The sequence below is a fragment of the Gavia stellata genome, chromosome 7 (genome assembly GCF_030936135.1).
Source record: "Gavia stellata isolate bGavSte3 chromosome 7, bGavSte3.hap2, whole genome shotgun sequence".
Lineage (NCBI taxonomy): Eukaryota > Metazoa > Chordata > Aves > Gaviiformes > Gaviidae > Gavia > Gavia stellata.
In genome coordinates, this window is record NC_082600.1 from 31,735,369 (window position 1) to 31,762,346 (window position 26,978).

Consider the following 26,978-nt stretch of genomic DNA (forward strand, 5'->3'; position numbering starts at 1 on the left):
AGACTGAAGATCCAGTGAACTGTCAGTAGAGCGGCTGTTGCTTTGACAGACACTGAAGACCTTCATGTGTGAGGGTGATGATGGAAAAGCTAAACCTGTAGCCAATTACAGTATCACCTTTACATTCAAGGCTGTCTGCAAACAAATAGCTTTCCCTTTATGCACTCTGCACGTTCAGTCATTCTTAGATTGAGGGTAATTGTAGTGATTAAAAAGGCATGTTAAGAAGTCAGATCTTTTCAGATAACATTCCAATAACTTAAAAAATTATTTGTTCATTTACAATATTTTTGGTGGGTCATTTTTAAAGCGTTTGATACACATTTGTGTTGAAAGTCTCAGATTTCATTCAAGTTTTGAAATGACAGACTTGCCCAGCAACAGCAGTGGTTCAAAGTATCAATGCCTTCCTGGCAATGCTGATATCAGAGCATTAATGTTGTTTTAAGACTTTGCCTGTGAGTATAGCGTGTAGTTTATATTTAGAAAGAAAATCCTACTGGGATTCCATAAATCTGCAAAATGGTCAGATTTTCATGCTGTTACAGTCCACTGCACAGCAACATTTCTGTATGTGACTTAGGAATAAAAAATGCTAGGTCAGCTTCATGTTAAAAAGGCAGAACATTTATTTGAAATGTGGGGTTTTTCTTTATTACGAATGAAGTTTTAATTTTGTGTACTGCTTATTGATCTAGCCTCATTTATTCCTTGTTCTGATAGTGACTTTAACATAAAAACAAAGGAAAATCAGCCTGCTTTCCTTTTAATGAAAAGAAAATGTTTCATCTTAGATGTTCAGACTGAGGCAGCTTCTTTTTAAGATTTGTAGAAAGGTGAGGTTTTGTATGATTTAATGGTAAAGCACCAGTGGCTGCAACTTCAATATCAACATATATCTTTGTAAAAGTATCATGAGGTAATAGTAGAAAATAATTGATCATTGCAGTTGTGGAGAAAGGCATAACTATGTTGTTACATATCTTTGCAGTCAAGTAGCGTCTCACATGTTCTTTCATGGTCAAAGGTTCTCACTACTGCATGTCGTTCAAAAATAAAATATTGTTGGTAAATGTTTAAATGGAGCTTATACTGAGACCCATTACTAATTAGATCTTACTCAAACCTGACCTACTTATGTTTGGCACAAAAGTTGCAGCGAAACTTTTTAACAAGCAATATAGATAGAGTGAGGACTCACATACTCGAATGTGTTTCTAGGTTCTATACAAAACTACAACGTTATGGCTACAAGCTAAACCAGTATTAAGAAATTAACAGCTGTGATCTTTTGGGTATCGAGATATTCAGGCTCTCTTGTGAGTCTCAGGGACACATCCATACAGGCGCATACATACATGCACAGAGCCAAAGAGTAAAATCTTAACAATCTTGGTTGAAAGGCATTTTGAACATTTGGGTAGCTTTTATTATAATTATTATTCCTACACTGTAACACCAGCTTGCTCACCATGAAGGAATTCAGGTGTATGCATAGTAAGTATGCACAGACTTGCACTATTTTGGAAGTCTGCACACCAGCACGGTGTTCTCTTCCTGTCTTCTTGAACAGATCCAGAGGCTTAAGAAAGCAAGAAAAGAACTGTACTTAGATAAAATCTGTTTTCCTTTTTGCAGTCTTCAAGTGTTAAATGATACCATTTTCAAAGTAATTATTTAATTCATTAATAGATGCATATACACTTCCTCTATTTATCTTGCCTATGTCTGTTATTCCTAGTTTCAGTTAGGAAGAACATTTTAAAAAACTGCATCATAAAAATCTATATTTGGTACTCCTCACTTTAAAAAAAACTTGTTTGCACTTTAATTTTACTGATTGACTGAACTTCTGCATGTAAAATGCAAACTGGGGTTTTCCAGTACGACACAGTTATCATTAAGTCTTTCATGTTTCTGCATCTCACTTAGAAAGTTTATATGGTATTTAACTGATGAATACAACTGATTTACAAAGTCCGCAAATGACACAAAGCAATATCAGCATAAATATAATTTATTGTATTTGTTAGAAATTTGCAGGGTCCTAGGGAACCACAGTCAGTCCTGTAAAAGGCAGCTAAAGAGGAAATACTTATGTTTTTTTAAGAAGGAGATGAAAACTAGATTACAACTTTTAAAACTTTGTTTCATGACACTAGCTGTAGTATCTGTATCTGGGTTGTGTTTTCAGCTTTTTACTATGATAGGTATACAAAAAGTGGAAAGGACATTCACAAAAGCTCAGTTTAATTTTAGACAAAGAGAAAATTAACAAATTGCAAACAAATAAATGCTGCACAGATAAATTAAGCACCAGTCTTGGCAAAATGATCGTCTCACTTTTATGTAAGCAATTTCCTCTGTCTTAAAACATTCTTAGCTATTGGATTCTAAATCATGAGAAGCAAAAAAATCATACACTTAGTAGAGTGTGCTTGAGTGTTTGTGCCAAAGCTTACTTTAATTTAAATGTCTCAATTTATTTCTATATACATGGAGCAAGCTGGAGCATAAACAGTGTGAATGAGGATGTTAATTTTGCCTTATTGTAGTTCTGTGACTCTATACTGAGTTTATATAGAAAGAATCAAGACACTGTGGGAAACCAAAGATCTTCTACAATTTGGGCACTACTAAGAGAGTGACCTGTCACTCCCACTAGAGTGAGCATTCATATTGTGTCATTATTTCCCTTAGTGACCCCACATATGTATCAAATAGGATGTGACAGTTCACATGGGCTGTACCTGTGCATCACATAGTGTGAGAACATATTCTAAAGTTTCCTTATTATCTCTCTGGAAACCTTTGGCTATTGAACCAGTTACCTCTAGATCAGAGGTTCAACTTCATCTCAAGTTGAGAGATGGCATTAGCTGCATACAAAATCTATGTTCAGTTCATCTCTTTCCTAATGCTCATATAAACAATAAAAAAAATTACAAATATAAATAAAATACAATGCCCACTTATTTGTTTCTGGTTGTTGCCTTCCAGTACTCAGAATTTTTCAAGAATCAAATAGAGGTGTGGTCTGTGCAACCTAAGAGCTTTTATTTTGAATGCAACATGCACATTGGTAACATGTTATGATGAATTTGCATATAACCTACTCTGTAAAATCAACTCTGTCTCTAAAATTTGAGAGGTCCTATCTTAATATTTTAATCATTACAAAGTTACTACAGACTCTCTTTTCATTTCTGTATCAGATAATGAAACTCTGGAGTCATTATAGTGTTGTTATATGTGCTCTTATTTAAGTAATTCCACTCCTCTCTGCAGTCTATTAATCAGCTTCCAGATTCTGCAAATCAGTATAACACTAAGTGCTTTGTGGTCAAATTCTCCTGAAAAAGGCAAATATAAGTATCACATAAATCCTTGCAATTCAAAGTGACACCCATAGCTCAGAGCATTAGCACTGGATTAGAGTTACTATACAATATAATTGTTTATGCTGTTTTGCAGTGTAATAGAGCAAGACGACACAATCAAAGCTTTCACAGACATAAACAGACATCACACACTGTAATTATATTTGTCTGCAAGATTATAATAATCATAGATGGCAGGTATTATAAGGCAGTTCTTTTTTTCTGGTTAACCCATTCAGTATAATTATCTTACTTCTAAAGCAACTTCCAGTTAGGAGGTAAAAGCCTTGTTTTGCTATATTCTTGTGATGGGAAATTTCTATATAATAGCTGCAAAAGCAAAATATTAGTTTACTTTACTTGTTGCCTTTTCACTTAGTATTATAATGTGTAATATTTCCTTTTGACTCAAATCTTCTCTTTCACTTTTTGTCTGAGAACTTTTCAGGAGCTTAAAGAACAGACCATAAAATGACTTCAGAAATGACCCTCAGAAGCAAAGGTTTATGTGTGACTTATAATTAGCACAGTGTCATACTGTGTAAATCAACACATAAGGATTTTATCTTAAAGCTGTTGAATGCACTTCTATTTTTAGAACACAGATAACCCTTTCTATGCCGAATGTAACAAAGCCTTCTTTCTTGCACTGAGAGTGCAAAGGTACTGACGTCAGGAAATGGATGAGACTGAGAGTCCTTACATAATAATAAAAATATGATTTACCTGTATTTCTGCAGGGTTTTTGTGATGAGAACCTTGACACCCTTTTGTCGTCCATACTCAACACCATGACAGTGATGAGAAACTGGAAGGATGTGAAGAACTGGAAAGCCAACCATATCCTGGGCTGCATCAAAAGAAGTGCGACCAGCAGGTCAGGGGAGGTGATTCTCCCCCTCTACTCTGCTCTCATAAGACCCCACCTGGAGTACTGCGTTCAGCCCTGGGGCCCCCAGCATAAAAAGGACGTGGACTTGTTGGAGCAAGTCCAGAGGAGGGCCACAAAGATGATCAGAGGGCTGGAGCACCTCTCCTATGAAGACAGGCTGAGAGAGTTGGGTTTGTTCAGCCTGGAGAAGAGAAGGCTCTGGGGACACCTTATAGCGCCTTCCAGTACCTGAAGGAGGCCTACAAGGAACCTGGAGAGGGACTTTTTACAAGGGCAGGTAGTGACAGGACAAGGGGTAATGGCTTTAAGCTGAAAGAGGGTAGATTTAGATTAGCTATTAGGAAGAAATTCTTCACCATGAGGGTGGTGAGGCACTGGAACAGGTTGCCCAGAGAAGCTGTGGATGCCCCAACCCTGGAAACATTCAAGGCCAGGTTGGAGGGGGCTTTGAGCAAGCTGGTCTAGTGGAAGGCATCCCTGCCCATGGCAGGGGGGTTGAAACCAGACAATCTTCAAGGTCCCTTCCAACCCAAAACATTCTATGATTCTATGAATTAAAGCATTGGAACATTGTAGAACTTGGCCTACATCAGACATTAGAAAGCTAGGAGGTGATTAATAGGGGGAAGTTCATTTTACAAAAAGTGGTTATAAAAATAGTTTGGGAAGTGTTTGATGTGTTACAGAGGAGTAACAGCGTAGAACAAGATAAAACCAAGAAGGAAATTTTTACTGACTAAGCTATGGAAAGTGATGTCAGTGAGGGAAGAAATGGAAATCCATTCTCTTGGAACAACAGTAAGATGAATTTAAAAAAAAAATCTAAAAAGCATGCTTTTACAAATTGATCCATCTAAAACTTGTTTTAGTCAATTGATTGAATCGGTCTTTATGTGAACTAAGATAGGACAGGGGAACACATTATGTGCTTCCCCAAAACATATTCCAAAGATAAATTTTTAATGGCTGTACTTCCATTCCAATTTTTTAGTAATATCATCATTAGGTATTTATTTAACCAATGCACCAGGTATCCTACTGCCATGTATTTTAAAAACAAATATAAAAATACAGTTCTTACCATAGAGCACTTGCATGAAATGGTAAGTTCAGATAAGTAAGTAGGAAGCAAACAAATGAATGGCATGTAAAAGTTCAATTACAAAGTTTTTGGATACAGAATTTCTTTCTTTGCCATTAAACCAAATGTTAATGAAGTTTATTCTTATTTGTGTCTAGCTGCTGTGTTCACGATTCATTAGCTGTTGCCTGATAGTCATCTTGTCAGAATAGGGTTTTGCAATTTGTCTACATGTTTAAGAAAACAAACTAGCACAAAAGTTCTTGAATGAATGAGCACAAAGAGTATGGATAAGGTAATGCCATGTTTCTGGCCCCTTCAACCCCAGATGTTATCTAGGGGAGTTGGCAGAAAGGGATGGATGTTCACAGCCACATCACATAGTATGTAGAAGATTATGTATCATGTTAGTTGGTGCTTTTTGATGATGTAAAATTTTTTCAGCACCACACCATGCTATCTATCCCAAAGAAATCTGGCCTAATTGCAGTACACCCCATTTGATGACAGATTTTCACAGCATAGCCCTTTGGAAAATCTGTCAGTAGTCCTGAAAGAAGTGTGTCTGATACAAAATTCCTTCCTGGAGTTGCTCCTCTTTGAGGCAGCTCTGCACCTTCCCTCAGAAGCAAAAGAATGATGTACAACCACAAAGATATGCAAAATTATGAATAACCCGCACTTTATCTGTTAATATAATGCCACCATGGAAACTTGATGATTGGGCAGCTGCTCTTCATCACCTCATAATGAAACTTAAAGCTTCAAAGCTATATTACAAATATTTTAATTGTGATCTTTTGATAGGACCTTTAAAATAAAAGAATTGGGAGGTTTGTTGGGAGCTGGAAGTCCAAAACTGATGTTCAAAATAATCTACATCCACCTCTGTTTGACAATAGAAGCTTTCTTTTACACTGCTTTTTCAAAATATTTTGTGTGTAATGTAATAAAAGATTCTGAAGAAGGACTAAATTTTTCTCTGTTGTTAATAAACAAAAACTCATGTAAGTTATAAATCTCCTTTGGCTTTCTACTCTGCTAGTTCTGAATACCTGCAATATCATTTGAAGCTGCGGAGGACATAGTTGGAATTTAAGTTTTCCTTCTTGGTTTAATAATGAATGATCCCTCTCAAGACACCGGAACATTCTGGACTGAAGTCACTTTTATTTTTAACAGGTTGTGCTTAACAGTCTCATGGAATGAAAAATAGAGATCTACCTCCTTCTTTCCTTTCAGATATTTTTCTCACCTTAGTTTTCTCTTAGACTTATCATAATTGTAAATTCCCATTCAAAGTACTTCCAGAATATCACAAAGGAACCACACACTGGAAGAGTGAGCCTTTTGCAGAAATTTTTTTCTTACAAATACCTTATACAATCTCTGACACCAAGGCTACAAACAGTTGGCTTACATACAGTAGAAAAGGTACTCACCTCAATATAATGCCTACAGTCCTAAACTTTAGAGTCTATTAATCTTACATGTTGAATTTTTGATGGAAAATGCAGAAAAAATAAAGTTACTTTTTAAGTCTTACTGTATGAAAAAAGAGCATTAAAAGAACTTGGTTTAAAAAAGGAATTCTTAATAATAATCTTGCGTTGATACTAAAAATCTTTTGAAAATAGTGAAGGGCATTCGCATCTGTCACTGATAAGGTACTCGAAAAGTTTCAACAGGAAAGATGTGTATTATAAGAGTTTTGACCTTGAACAACTGGTATACACAGAATTATTTAATTTTGGATGTGCAATACTGGTTATTTGCCTTCCTGAAAAATAAAACAAAACAAATCTTTTCCTGACCATAACAGCCAGGATTCAGTTCATATTTTCAAGGAACAAAAGACTGTTTATTCCGTGTGCATGAAGCAGAGAGCATAATGATCATTGCAAGTATTAATATGGCTTCATACTTTTGAAGATAATTTGACATGAAAATTGAGGAATAAATACTTTTTCACAACTCTCTCATCACTCAGTGATTTAATACAATGCTATTCTTTAGGAGCTTATATATTTTCCTATTAATCTGTTAATTTTCATGTCCTTAAATCACACTCAGGTAGGACAATTGATTTCCCTTCCTAAACAGGGCATTCTTTTTCCTCACATATGCACAACCTCCCTGAGATGGTAATTAAGGTATGCAAAAGACAGCCTTCTAGGAATTCATTGCAAAGAACAGAAAGTGATACTTGAAAAGAATGGCTTCAGAATACCATTCGCTGTACTTCCAAACAACTCCATGCCTTCACTGTGTAGGTTTAATACCATGCACATTGCCATCGTATAACTTTCCAAGAACACACTGAATGTGACTAAATTGGTTTTGTCTTCTCAAAATGTTTGCAACAATACACATGTTGTATGACTAGTGGAAATAATAAAATGAGATATCATACGATAATGCTTGTGGTCAATGAACATAATCTGTTTATGCTGTTTTAGATGCATTTGTGACTGGTGTCTGATCAAATACTGGTGTGGAAAGAGTAGAATTTTGCTACAATAAAATATATAGGTAGTCATTACATGAAGGAATTTAAGATGCTAGGATTCTTCATGAAAAATAATTCTTGTTTGTAGACACGCTGTTTCAACAGATTTTTTTGAGGGGGTTGCAGGTGAAAAGGGGTTCCATGTGTCAAGAAACATATGTATCAAGAAACACATGGAAAACAGCAGAAGTGCCTCTTGTGGTTAAGATTTCTCTTAGTCATAAAACAAGTCTGATTGTATGCCAGTCTGAAAGGCTTCTTAGAGATCACTCCTGTTATAATCCCTTTCAGAGCAAGTAACTTGCCATCTGAGCCAAGCTGTATTTCTTTCGTTCTTGCAAGGTTGGCCTCCTTAGCAGTCTTCACACTGAGGGCAGGCAGTTGCTATATCTGTTCAACTCATGGGAGACAAGTTAACCCTATCCTCACCAGTCATTTACAAATTATCATAGGATAAAAAGAAAGACTGTATCTCAGCCATCCCTCCATTGTAAGGTTCAGAAATCACTGCAAAAAGCGAATATCCCGTGCTCCTCTGAAAACTCAGTGTTATGTAGTAACTCATTACCCACTTGGTAAAAAAGAAGATGTGGATCATTCATATTCATACTTAATTGAAATTTATCTGAGTTCCAACTCTGTGATCACATATTTCGAATCCACTGCAAAGACAGAGATCAGCTGAGTTGGAACCCTGAATCTGAAATTTTCACAAATCTAACTTAGACCTGAGTTTTAGTTCTAGCCAGCCTTTCTGTCACCACTCACTTCTCCATACTATCATACACTCTGGTGGCTCAATGTCAGCCCTTCTTCTGCCTGTGTTTCATACAGAAGTAAAGTGGTGGTTCTGGTTTTCTCCTATAGTTACAGTGCTAAGAAAGATAAGAAACGTACTACTAAGAAACGTAATATAATTTTCTATTCCATTCCTTTTCTATTCCAGCTGTATCATTTCTGCTCACAGTATTGCACTAATTACCAGTGTTGTAATAAATGTATTATTTACATCTACAACTTGCAGATCTTGTATGCACTAGCATTTTCCAAACTAATATTTCATCCATGTTGTTTATTTGCATAATCATAATATTTTACAGCATATCATAGAATCATAGAATCATAGAATGGTTTCTGTTGGAAGGGATCTTGAAGATCATCTGGTTTCAACCCCCCTGCCATAGGCAGGGATGCCTTCCACTAGACCAGCTTGCTCAAAGCCCCCTCCAACCTGGCCTTGAACACTTCCAGGGTTGGGGCATCCACAACTTCTCTGGGCAACCTGTTCCAGTGCCTCACCACCCTCATGGTGAAGAATTTCTTCCTTGTATCTAATGTAAATCTACCCTCTTTCAGCTTAAAGCCATTACCCCTTGTCCTGTCACTACCTGCCCTTGTAAAAAGTCCCTCTCCAGGTTCCTTGTAGGCCTCCTTCAGGTACTGGAAGGCTGCTATAAGGTGTCCCCAGAGCCTTCTCTTCTCCAGGCTGAACAAGCCCAACTCTCTCAGTCTTCATAGGAGAGGTGCTCCAGCCCTCTGATCATCTTTGTGGCCCTCCTCTGGACTTGCTCCAACAAGTCCACGTCCTTTTTATGCTGGGGGCCCCAGGGCTGAACGCAGTACTCCAGGTGGGGTCTTATGAGAGCAGAGTAGAGGGGGAGAATCACCTCCCCTGACCTGCTGGTCGCACTTCTTTTGATGCAGCCCAGGATATGGCTGGCTTTCTGGGCTGCGAGTGCACATTGCTGGGTTATATTGAGCTTCTCATCAACCAAAACCCCCAAGTCCTTCTCTTCAGGGCTGCTCTCAACCCATTTTCCGCCCAGCCTGTCTTTGTGCTTGGGATTGTCCCGACCCATGTGCAGGATCTTGCACTTGGCCTCGTTGAACTTCATGAGGTTCGCACGGGCCCACCTCTCAAGCCTGTCAAGGTCCCTCTGGATGGCATCCCTTCCCTCCAGCGTGTTGACTGCACCGCACAGCTTGGTGTCATGGGCAAACTTGCTGAGGGTGCACTCAATCCCCTGTCCACGTCACCGACAAAGATGTTAAACAGCGCCAGTCCCAATACCAATCCTGGAAGAACGCCACTCGTCACTGCTCTCCACTTGGACATTGAGCTGCTGACCACAACTCTTTGAGTGTGACCATCCAGTCAATTCCTTATCCATCAAGTGGTTCAGCTGTCAAATCCACGTCTCTCCAATTTAGAGAGACACGCAGGACAGTGTCAAATGCTTTGCACAAGTCTAGGTAGATGATGTCAGTTGCTCTTCCCGTATCCACCAATGCTGTAACCCCATCGTAGAAGGCCACCAGATCTGTCAGGCACAATTTGCCCTTAGTGAAGCCATGTTGGCTGTCACCAATCACCTCCTTATATTCCATGTGCCTTAGCATAGTTTCCAGGAGGATCTGTTCCATGATCTTGCTGGGCACAGAGGTGAGACTGGCTGTTCTGTAGTACCCCAGGTCTTGCTTTTTTCCCTTTTTAAAAATGGGTGTTATGTTTCCCCTTTTCTGGTCAGTGGGAACTTCACCGGACTGCCATGACTTCTCAAATACGATGGATAGTGGCTTAGCAACTTCATCTGACAGTTCCCTCAGGACCCATGGAGGCATCTCATCAGGTCTCATGGACTTGTGCACCTTCAGGTTCCTTAGATGGTCTCAAAACTCATCTTCTCCTACAGTGGGTCGTTCTTCATTCTCCCAGTCCCTGCCTTTGCCTTCTGTGACTTGAGCAGTCTGGCTTGAGCACTTGTCAGCGAAGACTGAGGCAAAAAAGTCATTGAGTACCTCAGCCTTCTCCATATCCCGGGTAACCAAGTCTCCATTTTCCTTCTGGAGAGAGTCTACATTTTCCTGAGTCTTCCTTTTGTCACTGACATACCTATAGAAGGTTTTCTTGTTGTCCTTGAGGTCCCTGTTCAGGTATAATTCTTCAGGGCTTTAGCTTTCCTAACCTGATCCCTGGCTGCACGGATAATTTCTCTGTATTCCTTCCATGCTACCTGTCCTTGTTCCGCCCTCTGCAGGCTTCCTTTTTGTGTTAGAGTTTGTCTAGGAGCTCCTTGTTCATTCATGCAGGCCTCCTGGCATTTTTGCCTGACTTCCTCTTTGTTGGGATGCATTGCTCCTGAGCTTGGAGGAGGTGATTCTTGAATATTATTCAGCTTTCTTGGGCCCCTCTTCCCTTCAGGGCTTTATCTCAAGCAGATCCCTGAAGAGGCTGAAGTCTGCTCTCCTGAAGTCCAGGGTAGTGAGCTTGCTGTGCGCCCTCCTCGGTGCACGAAGGATCTTGAACTCCACCGTTTCATGGTCACTGCTGCCCTTGAGCTTTGCATTCCCCACCAGCCCCTCCTTGTTTGTGAGAACAAGGTCTAGCATAGCACCTCTCCTCGTTGGCTCCTCTACGAGTTGGAGAAGGAAGTTATCATCAACGCATTCCAGAAGCCTCCTGGATTGCTTATGCTCTACTGTGTTGTCCCTCCAACAGATATCAGGGTGGTTGAAGTCCCCCATGAGGACCGGGGCTTGTGAACATGAGGCTGCTCCTATCTGTCTATAGCAGCTATCCAAGCCTCATCTCACCACGTCTCCATGACTCCAATAAGATCATAGCCCTGCAAGCATGCGTACGTCTCTAACTCATCTTGTTTATTCCCCATGCTACGGGCATTTGCATAGAGGCATTTAAGTTGGGCTTCTGATGAAACTGACTTACTGGCTGGAGTAGCTGGAATTCCTTTGTGCTGCTCTTCAGGTGCTCTCCTGCTGACTTGTGATCCTTCTCTGGGCTCTGGGCATCTGTTGCTGGCACTGGCATCAAACTGCTAGGAGTGGGATGGATTGAGGATCCCCTCCCCCAGCAACTTTAGTTTAAAGCCCTCTTCAGCAGCTTGGCAAGCCTATGACCAAAGATGCTCTTCCCCTTCTCTGACAGATGGACTCCATCAGCCCCTAGTAGACCAGGTTTCTCAAAGTGAGAAAGCATATGAACTGGTTAACCATATTTTAATGAAAGTATTTAACTATATAGGTTTGAGACTTTCTCATAACTACACCTGAACTTAAGATAATATTGAAAACTGATAATTATAAGAATATTACAAAACAGCAAAGGCAATTTTGCCTCTTGCAGTTACAGTACAAAATACCAGCTGCTTAAGCTCATCTTTGTCCTTCTGCTTCGTTTTCACTTATGACACCTTTTTCTTTACAATAAATTATCAGTCTTTAAAATGTAAAGCTTTGATCCTTAGAGAAATTAAGATAAAATTCAGTCATTAGACTTTGGTTAGTGTCCAAATTTTATGTAAAATACATAAATACATGTTGAGAGAAGAAATTACTCAGAAGTTAAAACATGCATGAAATTAATATAAATCCTTCTCTGAGTCTGGTATTGATAATTACATTACACATTTGTTTTAATTCCCTACATGATCAGTTTTTCCAAGTCTTCCTTCCTGCGTATTTCCTGCTCATATTAAGTCCAGTCTTTCAGCCAAGTAAACAGACTAGTCAGCTTTCCTGAAATGGGGATACAAGAATGAGCTTCAAGGCAGCTCTCTGCATTTCATCTGTAAGTCTTCTGCTTATGTTTTCAGAAAAGAATACATATTTACTGCCTCTCTATTCTAGTACATAAAAATATCATGCCATTTGTGCATAAAGTGTGATTAACAGCAGAGATTTGAAGGAGTGAATTGGCACAATACAGAATTTTTATTTCATCTGCTAAATATCAAAAGGGACTTGTGTCAGGAAGAAGAGGAATAATGAATTGATACTTTGACAAAGGCATGAACAACTTCTGTTAGCCCAGCTACTTCTTGGTACATCAGTATTATTATCCTCCTTATCATCATTAAATAAAATACTTCAGCACTCTGAGAACTACTATTATATAAAAAAACAAAACAAGCCTCTTCCAATTATTTCTAAACACTACCATATAGACATTTTGCCTCTTTGCCGACAGCTGTGTTCTTCACAGGATTTGTTTTTCTTTTTTTTTTTTTTCCTGTGTCCGTTTCTGGAAATACTGATGCCAGATAATTTTGGCATGTTATGCAACTCTAAGTGGAACTGTAGCTTGGTATATTTACAACGCATTGCTTGAAAGGGTATTTGTATATGATCTTATTAGAATGAAGTATAATTAACAGCAGAGAACTGATAAGCCTATTATTATTCTAATAAAAAGCCTAAATTCATTATTACAATGAATTGTTTTGTCTGTCCATTTAAGGAAGTATCACAGCTATGTAACTACAGTGTGGACTGTAATATTGAGTTGCTATGACTATCTACGATCATAAGTGATTTCACTGTTATCTGTAACAGTTACACTAATCAGATTTAAAGCTGGCCAAACACTTTTAATAGAGCCAGGCAGAGGTTTGCATTAAGATTTTATGTTGTTTTACCTCTGAAGAAACAGAGAACACTTAAAGTATTGTTATATAGGATTACAATTTCTTTCATTAAAATGCTTTTAAATACATCAGTGACTGAAACTGAGAATCCTTTATAATAAGCATTAGAAGAAATGCCACCCTGAAAACCAAAAGCAGATAGTTTGCAAAGACAAAGTCAGTCTTTCAACAGCTATAAGCATTTTCTTTAGAGCATGAACTCTTCGGTAAAATGTTTTGTAAATAACATAGTTATCTGGTATTTAAAAAGTAGTGTAAAAAGTTTCATATAAGCATGTTTAAGCACGGAACAGTAAGTACTATGCCATAGATTTATCTGTCAGCACTTCGTTATTAGGCCTGGCTGCTAATGAAATCACTGAGAATTTTGCAATTGTTTTTAACAGCGATCAGTTCCCCAAGTACAATTTACCCAAACTAAGGAACTTGCCTGTCCATGAAAAAAGACTGAAACAAACCACAACTCTTCTGGAGATAGGTTCCAAAGGCTGACCTAACTTGCCACACTGCTACACCCAATATTGTTAAATGGCAGAGAACCATTGTAAAGGCTGTTTTTACAGTATTCTTTCCAATCCTCTTTGCCATAAAGACTTATTGGGTTCTCACTGGTAACAATCCCAGTCACAGTTGCCGAACGATTTGCTCCTGGGAGCCTATGATGTACAATGATTATAAAAAAGGAGTGCAGTTTTCTGCTCTTGAGAAACATACCTACCAAGAAGGAATACCTGTACAGTAGAAATTGGAATAAACATTAAAAAAGTGCAGAGTGACCCTCAAAAATCTTAAGAAAACTGCAGCGGTAACTAAAACATGACACACATCTACCAAGTCAGTATATTAAATATGAGCTTTTATAACTGAGTCTTATTTTACAGCAAGAGACTGATATAAATGGATGGACCTTGAGATGTTATGAATGCATATGAAAAAGCTAAATAATATTTCTGTCTTGGTAATTCCAAGGTTTACTATTGAAACACTCTTTCAACTGAAGCCTGGACAGAGGTTGTGAAAAAAACAATTGGATTTCTGAACAGCAAATGATGAGTTTTCTTGGAAAAACGTAAAGGCCTCAGCACAGAGTTCTGGTTAGTATACAACACTTTGCAACTGATTTCTGAAAATGAAAGTAGTCCATTGTATTTATTTTTCAAGAATATATTTTGGCTATAAACCTAATTTGCATCTGTTTAAGCTAGATCATGGGGTTAACCTTCCATGTCCTGAAAAATGTAACATGACATAAATAGGGGAGACTCCAAATTGAGTATAATATCAATGTTTATCATAATCATGTGAGGTTTGATGAAAGTAGCTTGATAATATTATATATATTATTTCATTGTTAATTAAAAATATATTTCAGTGCTTGTTTATAGAAAAAAAGAGAAATGAATACAAGTGCAATGGAAGGCAGTGCAAGCTCCATCTCAATTAATTAAAAATAAAACACAAGGCTATTATTGTACTTGTCTTGGATATTGCTACATGACTGCTGATTAATTTACACTGCTCAAAACAAGGGAAAACACCAAAACATATAAATGCTTGACTATATCAAATGACATTTAATAAGGCTTTCAAGGATGTAGCTAATTTTAGCACAGTATACAAAGCCAAGAAGACTGGACTAGCCAAACAAGACTTGGCTTGAAAACACTTGAGGGAATCAATGGTATCTGAACATAATGGCCTATCTACATTTTCAGGGGTGTTTTGATATCATTCCTATCGTACTTCTTATTCAGATTTTGGTCTGAATTTTAGTCTTCCACAAAAAAGTGTTTCTTTCCTGTTCTTGGGAAGGCAGGACATCCTGAGAATCCCTCTGAAGTGGGCCCCAGTGGGGACATACAAATTTAAAACCTCTCACTGCTACTGCATTTAGGAAAAAGGAATGTCTATGGGGCAAAATAAGAAGATATGGTGGTAACAATGGGTAGAAGGATCAAGAAATGGAGAAATGAACACTGGAAAGAACCAAAAGCATCCTCTGTCCTCTGCTTTTATAAAAACAATATTAACAAATTCCTGTTATAAACTAATGCAGAATCTTAGGCAGTAAGAGGCACATATAACCAGTATTTTAATATCTGACTTTGTACTGAAAAGGGATTCCCTAAAGTTGCTGGCCAGCCTAAAACTGTTGACTGTGGTTGCAGTTCAGTACAGCTGTCTCTCCACTGACAAAGGATGCACAGCTTGTATGGTTGAACTTCAAATGTAACCCAATTTACTGAAACATTCCTTGCTATATTAAAATAGGTGGCCCCACTTTTGAGGTATCTGTACCAGATTCCCTGCCACCAACAATCATTATGTGAGGAACACAGCTGTTTAATCCACTGCAACCTGAGATGAGTGCTTGTCTTGCATGTTCTGTCCTGACTAAAGCGTCAATTCTAGCAAGATGTTTTGTGTGAAACCTTAAATGGTGATGCGGTTAAAATACATTGAAATATTGTTGTATCATCTTCCTAGCAAGCAAGGCAAATTGCCACTGAGAGCAAATATACATATTAAATTGCAAAACTGAAGCATGCAATTACAAACAGAAAATACATAAAAATAAAAGAATAAAGAATTGAAAATCCACAGAAACAGAAATATGGTGAAGAAAGAAAAATGGTAGTTTGCATGGGTGTCTCTAAGAAGCAGAGGAAAAAAGTTAAACCCATAGATGCTCCGAGTGCAAGAACAGCAACTACCAACATACAAAGCAGAACCTCCATAAACTGACAACAATTTCCCAACAGACTTGGGAATAAAGTGGGATGTAACCTTAGGAGTCATTCTTGAAATTGAGAAAGCCAACATGCAAACATGTAGCTGATACATATAAGATGTCATTTCTTATAGCTTGTTGTTAGTATACTAGACTTACAAAACATGACAATGATTTTACAGCCACACTTCCAAACTTAATTCACTGAAACATTACGAAAAATGTTTGGTTTCTTTTTGTGAAGAACAGAGATAGGTTTTTTTCCTCCCAGATCCTACCCTTCCTTCTCATCCATCCACCAACATCTTTGTAAGCTGTAAGAATGCTGAAGTCAGAGCTGGTACTCAAGTTTTGGCCCCAAATGATGAAGGTAGCATTGCAGCTGAACTGTACAGCTACAGTACTTTTGAGGTAATCATTGTGTTTAAATTTATCTTTGCTAATGACTAAAGTCAATAGCATGGCAGATGGGACAAATCCACTTAATGGTTTAATGAGAAAATGCATAAATATACAAAAACATATGTTATATATACTGAAATGCATCCACGTGTGTATAATTGCAGTATATATAGGAGGAGCTGGTCAAATATTTCTAAAGACTGTTCATAAGCATTTGTTCAAATTTTGAACAGCTATTCAAATTAACTATCCTTATACACCTCATTATTTGCTGTATACAAGCATTCACATTCCTACCAGCGTTGCGGAAGTACTATTCTTCAGAGAAAAAAAAAAAGGAAAAATGGTGAATAGTCAGTAGTTTAGTTAACTTTCTTTTAGTTTTTTTCTTTCAAAAATGTTGATATTCAATAATAGGGTAGAAACAAGCTATTTTTACCGTATTCTTGCCACACACAACAAAATATAAACAATTCATTAACAACCTTAGCCTGAACTTTGTTAGCGTAAATTGTTGTTCAAGACTTTCTAATGACAAATACATTTGGACACCTCAATGTCCAGTGTTTAGGACTGTCTAGGCTGTGCTCAGTTGAGCAACAGGAAAAAATCAGCAAAAGTGACTACACCACCATTGTACTGACAAAGCCCCCGGGTTAATAGGGACTGCTTTGACCTTATGGCACAAATTAACGCTACCTCAGGGTTCCTTTAATGTAGGCCACCCTGTAATAGCCTCTGGCAGTCAGGAATTATTGGATGAAAACAAACCAGTTTGCTGTGAACAGGGATTCAGGAGACCTTCATTCAGTTCTTGACTGCATCACAGAGTCTTTGGGTCATATTAGGAATTACTAAACTTTCTGTGCCTCCTGCAGCAGTAACATTTCCATATTTTATAAATGTGCTATGAAATTAATTTAACATTTTTTTGGAAACTTTGTGCATAAAGCCTTAGAAGACTGCTAACAGTTTTGTCAGTCTTTGGTTGGTCTGTGACAGAAGAGTCCCTAACTAACAGCTTACAGCTCAGGCTGCAATGTACGAAGGATTTTTTTGGTTTCTGTGTGTCTTTTTAGCATGCAAAGAAAATAAGACATCCACAACCACCCATAAAAATAGGTCTGTTAAAAATCCCTTGAGTATATGCTTCCATGAAATAATATATACACCTGAATAATAGTCATTAAAAATATCCTGTGAATGGATTTGCACATATGCACGGATAATTTTCATGGAATGAAGCATTCTCCAAAGTCCAGCTTTTCTGATGTGTTGCAGATAACAGACTGCTTAGGGAAAACTTGGATGACACAGAACTTTAATCTGACGGGGTGTGTGCAAAGTCTGAAAAAATATGTATATATTTTGAACAGTTTTATCATTTGGATATTTATTTGGTTACAAAACTATCAGTTAAAGCATACTGAATTTGTATTACCATGTACTAACATTTGCTTTACTTTTAGCAATACAAAAATTAATTACAAAGGTTAGAATGTCATTGTTTTTTATTGAGTTTTAAAGCAAATCCTCACTGATATTTCAACATAGATTGTATGCATGAATTCCAGAAAAACTGAATGAAAATTTATCCAACTGAAATTTTTCCTAGAGATAGACACATTATCCTTGTTTATTCAGCACATACTGTATTAAATATAGTCAGAAATCTCAGAAGGCAATTTTCTTACTAAATATATTGTCTGAAAAAATTAGCACATCATATTATGTAGACAGACATAAAGTAATGTTTGAGTTCTACAAAAAACAGAGATGGTACATTGTGTACCTAATGCAAATGAAACAGAAGAGGTGGTGTTCTCAGCTCTATCAAATATTTATGGGCTTACTGTAACAATGGCAGTAGTGACAGGCTGAACTCAAAGTGCTTTAAAGACTTCATTTGATTATTTAGTTGACATATGTCCAAAACTCTATGCATTGATATGCAGTGTGGAAATTTTCACCATAACATAACATTGGGAATACTCTTGTCTTTTTATCCTGGAGAGAAATACAGAAAAGATTGTCTGGGGCTATTTCTACTCAGTGTCTCTCTCATGGGTAAGAAGTGGGAGAGTGGACACTGAAGGAAAATATTACTGAGTTCAAGTTTTGAAATACTATTATTTTTGGAGTTTGATTTGCAGATTTTGAGTCTGTTATCAGTTTATGCAGATTTAAGTGAAAATTTTTGTGACCTTGTCTTTGTCACCTAAAGTCATGCTTGCCTGATTTCACCAAAAATGCTGTCTTGTTTTCAGTATAAATAGGAAGCACTAAGCGTATATGTGTACCTATCTGTACGCACATGAAAGTCGCTTTCAGTTTTATGCTTCCAATTTGTTCCCTGCAACAACTGAAACCACAAATGTTGCTCCGTAGTTTCTTTATTTGTCACATTATATGAAACAGGAGAATAAGCTAAATTTTACCATTCCTTCTTCCTTCTTCAGTTACTAAAGCTCAGCAAAATTCTTTATGAACTCCTGCAGGTTTTATACTGGAATGGCTTAGATTTTATGAAAATGGCTTAAAACAAAACTTGTACTGTCATATATACCTAGGCAGAGCAACATAATACAGTAAAAAGGAAGATAATGCAGCTACATGAATGATGCTTTATAATCAGCAATATATGCTATATATAAAGAATAGTAACTTCTTTATTATTTATGCATTGCCATAAGTGTACATAGGCTTCAAAGTCAAGGCTTATGGAATAATTAATGAACCAAACAAGAAATATTTTCAAAATGCTCAGACGACCTATGCTAACTCAAGTCCCAGCTGAGGAGGAAGGCAAGCTCAGAGCAACTGGGGAGCTATGAGAAATCAAACATGCTATGAATGGGGCAGACATAGCCCAAGTGCACAGCTGTTCTATGTGCTCACAAAAAGCTAATGCATTAAATAGTTAATCTTTCATTAACAGTGTGTAATCAGTTGGCATGATTTGCTCAACACACAAGAAAAGTGGTGACTACCCCCCGAGAGTGTAATTCCAAGCTTCAGCATTATCAGTCTTTGGAGAAACCTTAGCTCACTGTTTTATACACAAAATATGGCAACTGCATTTTTTTTTCTTTCTCAAAAGTATAAAGTAGAAGGAGAGAAAAAGAGAAAAAAGGGAGAGATCCAGACAAACTTTTCACCTTTGTTGGGATTGAATGAAGGATCAATACTGAGTTACAAAAAGACTTTGGAGATTAATCTGCGGATTAATATGTTCCATCAGCAGCACCTGCCATTTCGAAAGAGCAATAAAAAGTTAAGAGTAAAAGATCAAGGCAAGAATATTCTTCAGATATGATTCCTCCTATGGGAAGATGCCTTTATTTGCTCCCTAAAGGAGGTAAGTCCATCTTGTGGTGTTGGTGTTGATGGTATAAGGAGGAATAAGTAAGAGTGAGATGGGGGATGGGACTCCAGGAAGATTCTTCCACTAGTTACAGCCACTGGGGTTTAATGCGATCTATAAACTCATCTGTCTGTTTACATACCAGCAAATGATACGTCTCGCTGATCCACTTACATTTTCAAGCCTAATGTATACACAGGGCACTGACGTTGTGTATACAAGACATAGAGATAGCTGGAGGCTGTGTGCTGTCCCTGCTTTCACAGCACACTGTCACTCATAAACAAAGCATTCTCTTGGGAAAAGAGTCTGAGAACTGGAGAGCCACATTGCGTGCAAATCCAGCTCAGTGCCTGAGCTTCCTCGAGGTTGAAGCTAATCCTAACTGACATGTTACAGTAAAAGTACTTTATAAAATCAATATTAAATTCACAGCATTTGACATCCTGGGACATGAAAGATAAAGGGGAAATAAGCCGTGGAGTAAACAGTCCTGCAGCTATGCCAGTTGCTCAAGGAGAGAGGCAAAGGAAGACACAGGAGACCATGGGGTAAATTAGTACAGTGCCAGTCTTGTTTTTATACCAAGGTCTTGACATCAATGAAAACATTATAAAAACAGCACGCATATTCTTACAAACAAGAAAAAAATGTTAGGAAAGACCCACTCAGTTACAAATTCATATAACCTTTTAAGGTTAAAGGGATAAAATGCTACCTATGGAAGCCACAGTACTAGCTGCTTCTTTCAGTAAATTACACTTGAGAGTGATAAGATAATAAAAAAACCCCAACAATATACCACTGAACTAAAGAACCACTGGGCTAGAATTTGACTGCACAATTCTAACCTGATAAGATCATTCCTGCTTTCTGTGATGTACACCCATGTGTATTCTACAGTCATCCAGAGTGACATAAAGTCAGCCATCATAGTATTTGTACTATGGGTGTGAAATACAATTTGTATGGGTTATTGAGTCAAGAGGAGAACAGCTTGAACAATGGTGCAGCTACTTGCCTGCTGAATTCCAGATTCCTTCCTCCATATGTAAAATGACAGTCAGGTTTGATACTTCAAAAGGTAACACTGGCTTTGAGCAATGGTAAAAGGAAGACGAGGATGAGTTCAAAACTGGAAAATATCCCTTCTTCTCCTTTCCTTACCCTCCCCAAGCCATTTCCTATTGATGAATAAATATAGCACATACTCTTCATGCAAGGTTGTGTAAGTCAGGATGGTGAGTAGACAACTCCTTACTGGAGAATTGCACTGTGTGAGTTGAAAAATTTCCTTGCCATTTTGTGGCTTTTGTGTAGTCAGTTTGTAGCTCTAATGACTCTTGGTGGTCCTTGCACCAACCTTAAGAACAGACTTGTTTCACTTAAAACATCTGAAATCATGATTTAAAACTTACAATCTTTGATTTGTCAGAGGAAACCTCTAATGTATTTTTACTGCATGGGAAAATGATACAGAATGATTTCTTAGCTTGCTGTATCACATAATATTGTTACCAGCTGTTCCCCACTGGTTAGTATTTCTGATGAGACAACTGGTACAGTTTAGGGAAGAAAGAGAAAAGTAGAATGTTTGTTAGAATAAAATATGAAAAAGAAGGCACAATAACAACTGTTTTTATTTAATTCATGTGTCTTCAAGAGAGAAATTTCTCCCCTGATGCTTAGGAAGACCGATATTTTCAAGAATATTCAACCCTGAAGTTAGCAAGAGCTAAGAACCTAAAAATGACTCTGAATAGTTTTGTTGCAAATACTTGAGAGTTACACAGTGAGCTTAAGGAGAAAGAATTGAAGGAGTGATGCTGTGAAGGTGGTAGACCAAAGTAATTATAATTAAAGGAAGAAGTCACCTCACCTCTCCTTACAGGAGGACATACACATTTTCAGTCATGCAAATGAATGTAAGTTTCCTTAGTTCTTACAGCTGATGTCAACATTTAGGAGTTAATCTGTGGGGGAGTGTATGTGTGGGTGTGGTGTGGAAATGATACTAGTATTAAAAAAACCCTCATAGCACAGAAAATACCAGAAGGATCAATTCTACCATCTTAGCACATATCTGTGATGCAGAACTGATTTTGCTAGGATAAGTGAAATCTTTGTCAGCAAACAGGATGGAACCTTTTTAATAGCCGTTACAAAGACTAAACCAACCTTTAGCCTAAGACTAGTGTCTTCACCTGGGAAATAAAAAAAACCCTTACTGCCTACTCTAAATATATTGCTGGGCCTCAGTGACCAACAACCAGTAATGGCATCTATGGCCGCCTTTTTGGATCTTTCATGTGCTTGGCAGCATGCCAATTATGGAGTTAAGAGAGACAAAATCTGGGTTAAGCAATTACTTTATCCATTATTTTACCCTTGTAGAATAAAAAAGTGAAATTGCTGATGGTAACTGCCAGAAGCTAATGATTTTCAGCTTGCTTTACTCAGAAGCATACAAGATTCTGTCCAAGGCAATCTGATACCTCAGAAAGCACTGAGTATGTCTGGCCCTGTGGAAGACCCATGATGAGAGATTTGAGGACGACAGATAACTTGAAAGGTACTTCTCACACCAAAAGGAAACTCAAGAAAATGAAGGAATTTTTTGAGAACAGAAGGGAAGGCAGGTATTTATTCAAACCAATTCAAGATTCAAACAAGTTACATAATTTCACTTTTTGAGAAAGATTTACTTCATGGTCCTTACTGTACCTACTTCTACATCCCCAATAAAGAAAAAGCATTCCTACCGTTCTATTAGGGACTTACTTTTCTGTATTCTATGTGATGTTTTGCGAGTTATTATAGAAATGACAAAACCAATTTTTTTCATGTACCAAAATAATATAAAATGTTGTAACAGACATTTGATTTTCTTGAGGTGTCAGTACTGTTCCTCTTACTGGGTGCTATAGCTCATTTCATAAATATTTTTATTCTGTCCTGTATATATTTGCACACTGTACTTATCATAATCACACCTGAAAAGCTCATAGCAGTGTACTAAGCAACATGAATAACATCATTACAGATTATTTGCATTTTCATTCCCCCAAAAGAGGAGGCATATGCAGTTGGTGCCTCATTTTTGTAAGGCTGATTGGATACTTTTTGGTGGTGTTTTGCTATGATATTTTTGGATGGATCTTTTTGTTGTATATATTAGCTTTCTCGTACAAATTTCCATGTTGCTGTGCACTTCAGTTAGAGAAAGTAGTGTAAAAGAAGTATATCTTCTATTTGGATGGAAGATTTCTACAATTTCTATTTTTCTTCTGTGCAATCATGCAATGACAGATCAGTCCTTTAGGATATTTTGGTAGGTTTGATGAAGATTCATGGATGGACAGTCTGACTGCAGTTTGCCCAAGAGGTTGAAGGTTAAATATTTCCCCATAGTGAAGAATGTTTTGTATATGGTAAGCTAAAGGAATATAAATAGCCCTGTTTTACAATCTCTCTGAGGCAAATGTGACCTAGAAGTCTATTCTTTTGGGTCCAGATTCAGATTTGATGAATATACAATCATATTCCCTACCTGCAATTTTAAGGCTGTACAATAGTGACTGTGAGTGAAAGGAAACATTTTAAGTATGAAGGAAGTAAGTAGGTAGACCATTACTAGCTTGAGTTACTACATTCATGCCTGATATCAGTTTGAGTTCAGTTGGACAAAAGGTTAGCTAGATAAAAACTTTAACTATATAGCAGAGAGGGGTACTATTACATGTTGAAGTAATAGAGAAGAACTATACTTCTGCTTGTTCCATCGGGAAATAACACTTCAAATGAAATGTCTTCTGCAAAATGTCCTAGAGGGTATAACAATATGCTCAACATAAAATAGATATGCAATAAATATTCAAAACATTACACAGCATTACAAATTCATATAATCACAAGCGCTTAATTGAATTGTACACAAATAATTTATTACAGCCTCTCAAACTACTTTTATTAGGATTAGCTACAACACTAGGATAGTAAATCCATAAAATAAAAATTTTAACACAAAATGCTAAAAGTACTTGATATTATAATTCATTATTCCTTCTATAATATTCAAGTCTTCTGGGCTCTGTCCCTTATCTTCCAAGCAAGTTTTGAGTTAATATCTCAAAATCATCTCTTGACCAGCAGTAAATTAACAAATATAAAATGACTTTAGTATGCAGAAGAATTAGTATCTCCCTCTCCTTTGCATGTCCATTTCTTTGTCTATACTAGTAATGAGAGATGAGACAAGAGATTCAGACATAGGATTTTGCTTGATATTGCACAGTGCTGTTTCTAGTTCACCAAGCCATGGTTATTTATGGTTCATTTCCAGGCAATCATGCGTAACAATCTCAGCTATAAGGTATATGAACTTCAGTGGACTATTGTACTACTAGCCTTTTACTTTATATTCTGATAAGACCACAGATGGAACCAAAGTACAATTTTTCATTACTAGAAGTGGTCCAATTTAGGTGACACATTATCATAGCAGTTATTAAAAAGTTAAAATTTGCATATCATCATTATACATTCATTATTCAAAAATATGTAAGATATCAAAGCTATACATAGGGCATCACAACTGTACCCCACTATCACTGGCTGTTAATTAAATAATCTGAATCTGAAATGAAATTTTTTGGCTGAGCTGTGTGTATGAAGTCCATATTAATAATTATACTCTTGAATAACAATTATCCATTTCTACTGATACAAAAGCTTTCTTCTTCCTGCAAGGGATGAAGAAAATACAATCAAGAAAACATTTTTCTTTTTGACTGAAATAGTCCCTGTCTTTAACATTTGATGCTATTTTTTAAATAGTACTTTTTCAGGTTGTGAAGAAAATATCACTTCATCACTGATGACTGGTTAAGTCATGATTCTCTACTGTGCAGACTGTTCATTGATGAAATATTAATGTGACCTCAAATATGCTGGAAAATTAAAACTATTTGTGAATCTCTCAGTGAATCTCATTCTAGATAACATCTCTATGGTAACTGTACTTCTATAAACCAAAAATTAGATTAACAGTCAACTGTATCAGTATAATCATAGTCAAATATGTTAAATTAAGCCATGCCATAAAGTGTTGCCTATTTCAGCCTGATGTTCAATTAAGAAAATAAATAAACCAAACATACATGTAGATGACTCATTCTGTGTTTAAAATGTGTTCACATCTTCATATCTCCATATCTTAAAATAGTTGTTTAATCCATTTTCCTCTCTGTGTTTCCTCTTTCATTCTAGATTTCCTTCTGCATAACCAAAAAGTATGAAGAAGTCTAAAAAGGTCCTTTCACAATGCATATCATTGTGTGCATATTGTAACAGTGCATACCATTCACCCACATTGGTAGCACCACCATCAATACTTGCTGAAGCAAGTGCTGTTCAATTTGCATGAAGGCTGTAGACTTCCTCCCAAAATATTAATGCTTTAGCAACAGTAAAAAGTAAAAAGACAAAGTCTTTTTAAGTAAAAAAACTTGAAGCATTATAGAAAGGTTAAGTCTAAACTGTAAAGGCCAAAACTTCCTCCATGTATTGCAAGTAATCCAGTTTTTTTCTTCCATTTGCTTTCAGGAAAAAAAAATAAAAACCAGACCAGCCCCCGCTAACCACTTTTACGGCAGAAAAATCCAGGAAACCTAGGCATGGACTGCTTCTTCCAGGATTAGCAACTGCCAGTCTCAGGTTGAAGTCCAACCCATGTCAGCAGATAACAAACAGAATTACTGCTTTACGTCTGTCTAGTGAAGATGGTTTCCTTGCAGTTTGTTAGAAAATGATGGTCACACAGAATACTGATCAGGCTTCATGTTTTCTTTAAAAAAACCCAGTTTTTCTTCAATGATTCATTAAGTGCTATAAAGTAAACTGGTGTGGAGAAAGATGTAATCCCCTCAAACTCCCTAAATTTGGGTCACTCAGGGGCATGCTAAGGCCTATACTGATATTTCTTCTGCTTTCATTCTTATGTGTACAAAACCCCCTGGTTTTACATGCTTTTAGAGCTGTCTGTATCATGTTCTCATTCTCATCAATCCCTAATGGGACTAAAATGTCATACTGGTATCAATACCTGCAGTCAGCTTGGTCTTTTGAGTCAGATCCCCTTGGTTGGGAGTGTTATTTTCTTTCTGTGATATTTTGATTTCGCTTGAAATAGATTGTTACACTTTTCAGCAGTAACCAAACTTCACTCATTCTGGCGTAATAAGAATGCTGATAAAACAAATGTTTTAAGGAATAGAATCCCGTGTTAGTCGTGTGCTACAGGGATACATCGTGTAAAGCTCCTTTACTGAACTTCAGACCACACTTTCCCAATCACACTACTGTTAAAGAGGATGCCAGTTTCATAAAGGAGCTTTTTGCCTTTGGATTCATAGACACTGTCTTAAGGATTATAGAGAGCAAAGCACTTCCTCAAAAGTATTTTCCTACATCGGTATTTCAAGGTCATCTTTACAGTTTTCCCAGAAACTTGACAGTGTTTGGTTACTGTGCTCAGTATTTAGCTGCTTCCTTACCGTTAAAATAGAAAGATCTTGCTGCATCTATATTTTTGTATATAGCATAGTGGACCTCAGAGACTGCTTTGAGAAAATGCTGGAGCAGTTTACCTGCAGAAAGACTCAAGCCTAAATTACTGTGCTGTGTTGGCTTGCAGCCTCTTTAGGCTTGCATAGTGGAGAAAGGCAACAGCAGAAACTATTCTGTTTAGGGCTTCTTTCGCTGCCATGGTGAAGCAGTCCTTGCTTTTGCTTAATTTTTGACTAGGGAAATTAATTACCTTTAACTTCTGGGAATGGGATTTCTCCTTAAAGGCTTGTCATACTCCATGACTCCAAAACAAATACCACTGACAATCTTGATAGCTACAGATTAGAATAATAATTGCATCAGCAGAAAAAAGTATCTTTAAATAGACTATTTTGGTGTACGGAAGCTGAGATACAGAAGACCCTGTTCTGTTGTGCAGTAACAGAATAAACTGACATACTGAGTACAGCTGATCTCTAGAACACAATTTGTCTAAAGCAATACCGAGCACCAGAGTTTGGCTCAAAATCACAGAATCACAGAATCTCTAAGTTGGAAAAGACCTGTAAGATCATCAAGTCCAACCATCAACCAACACCACCATGCCC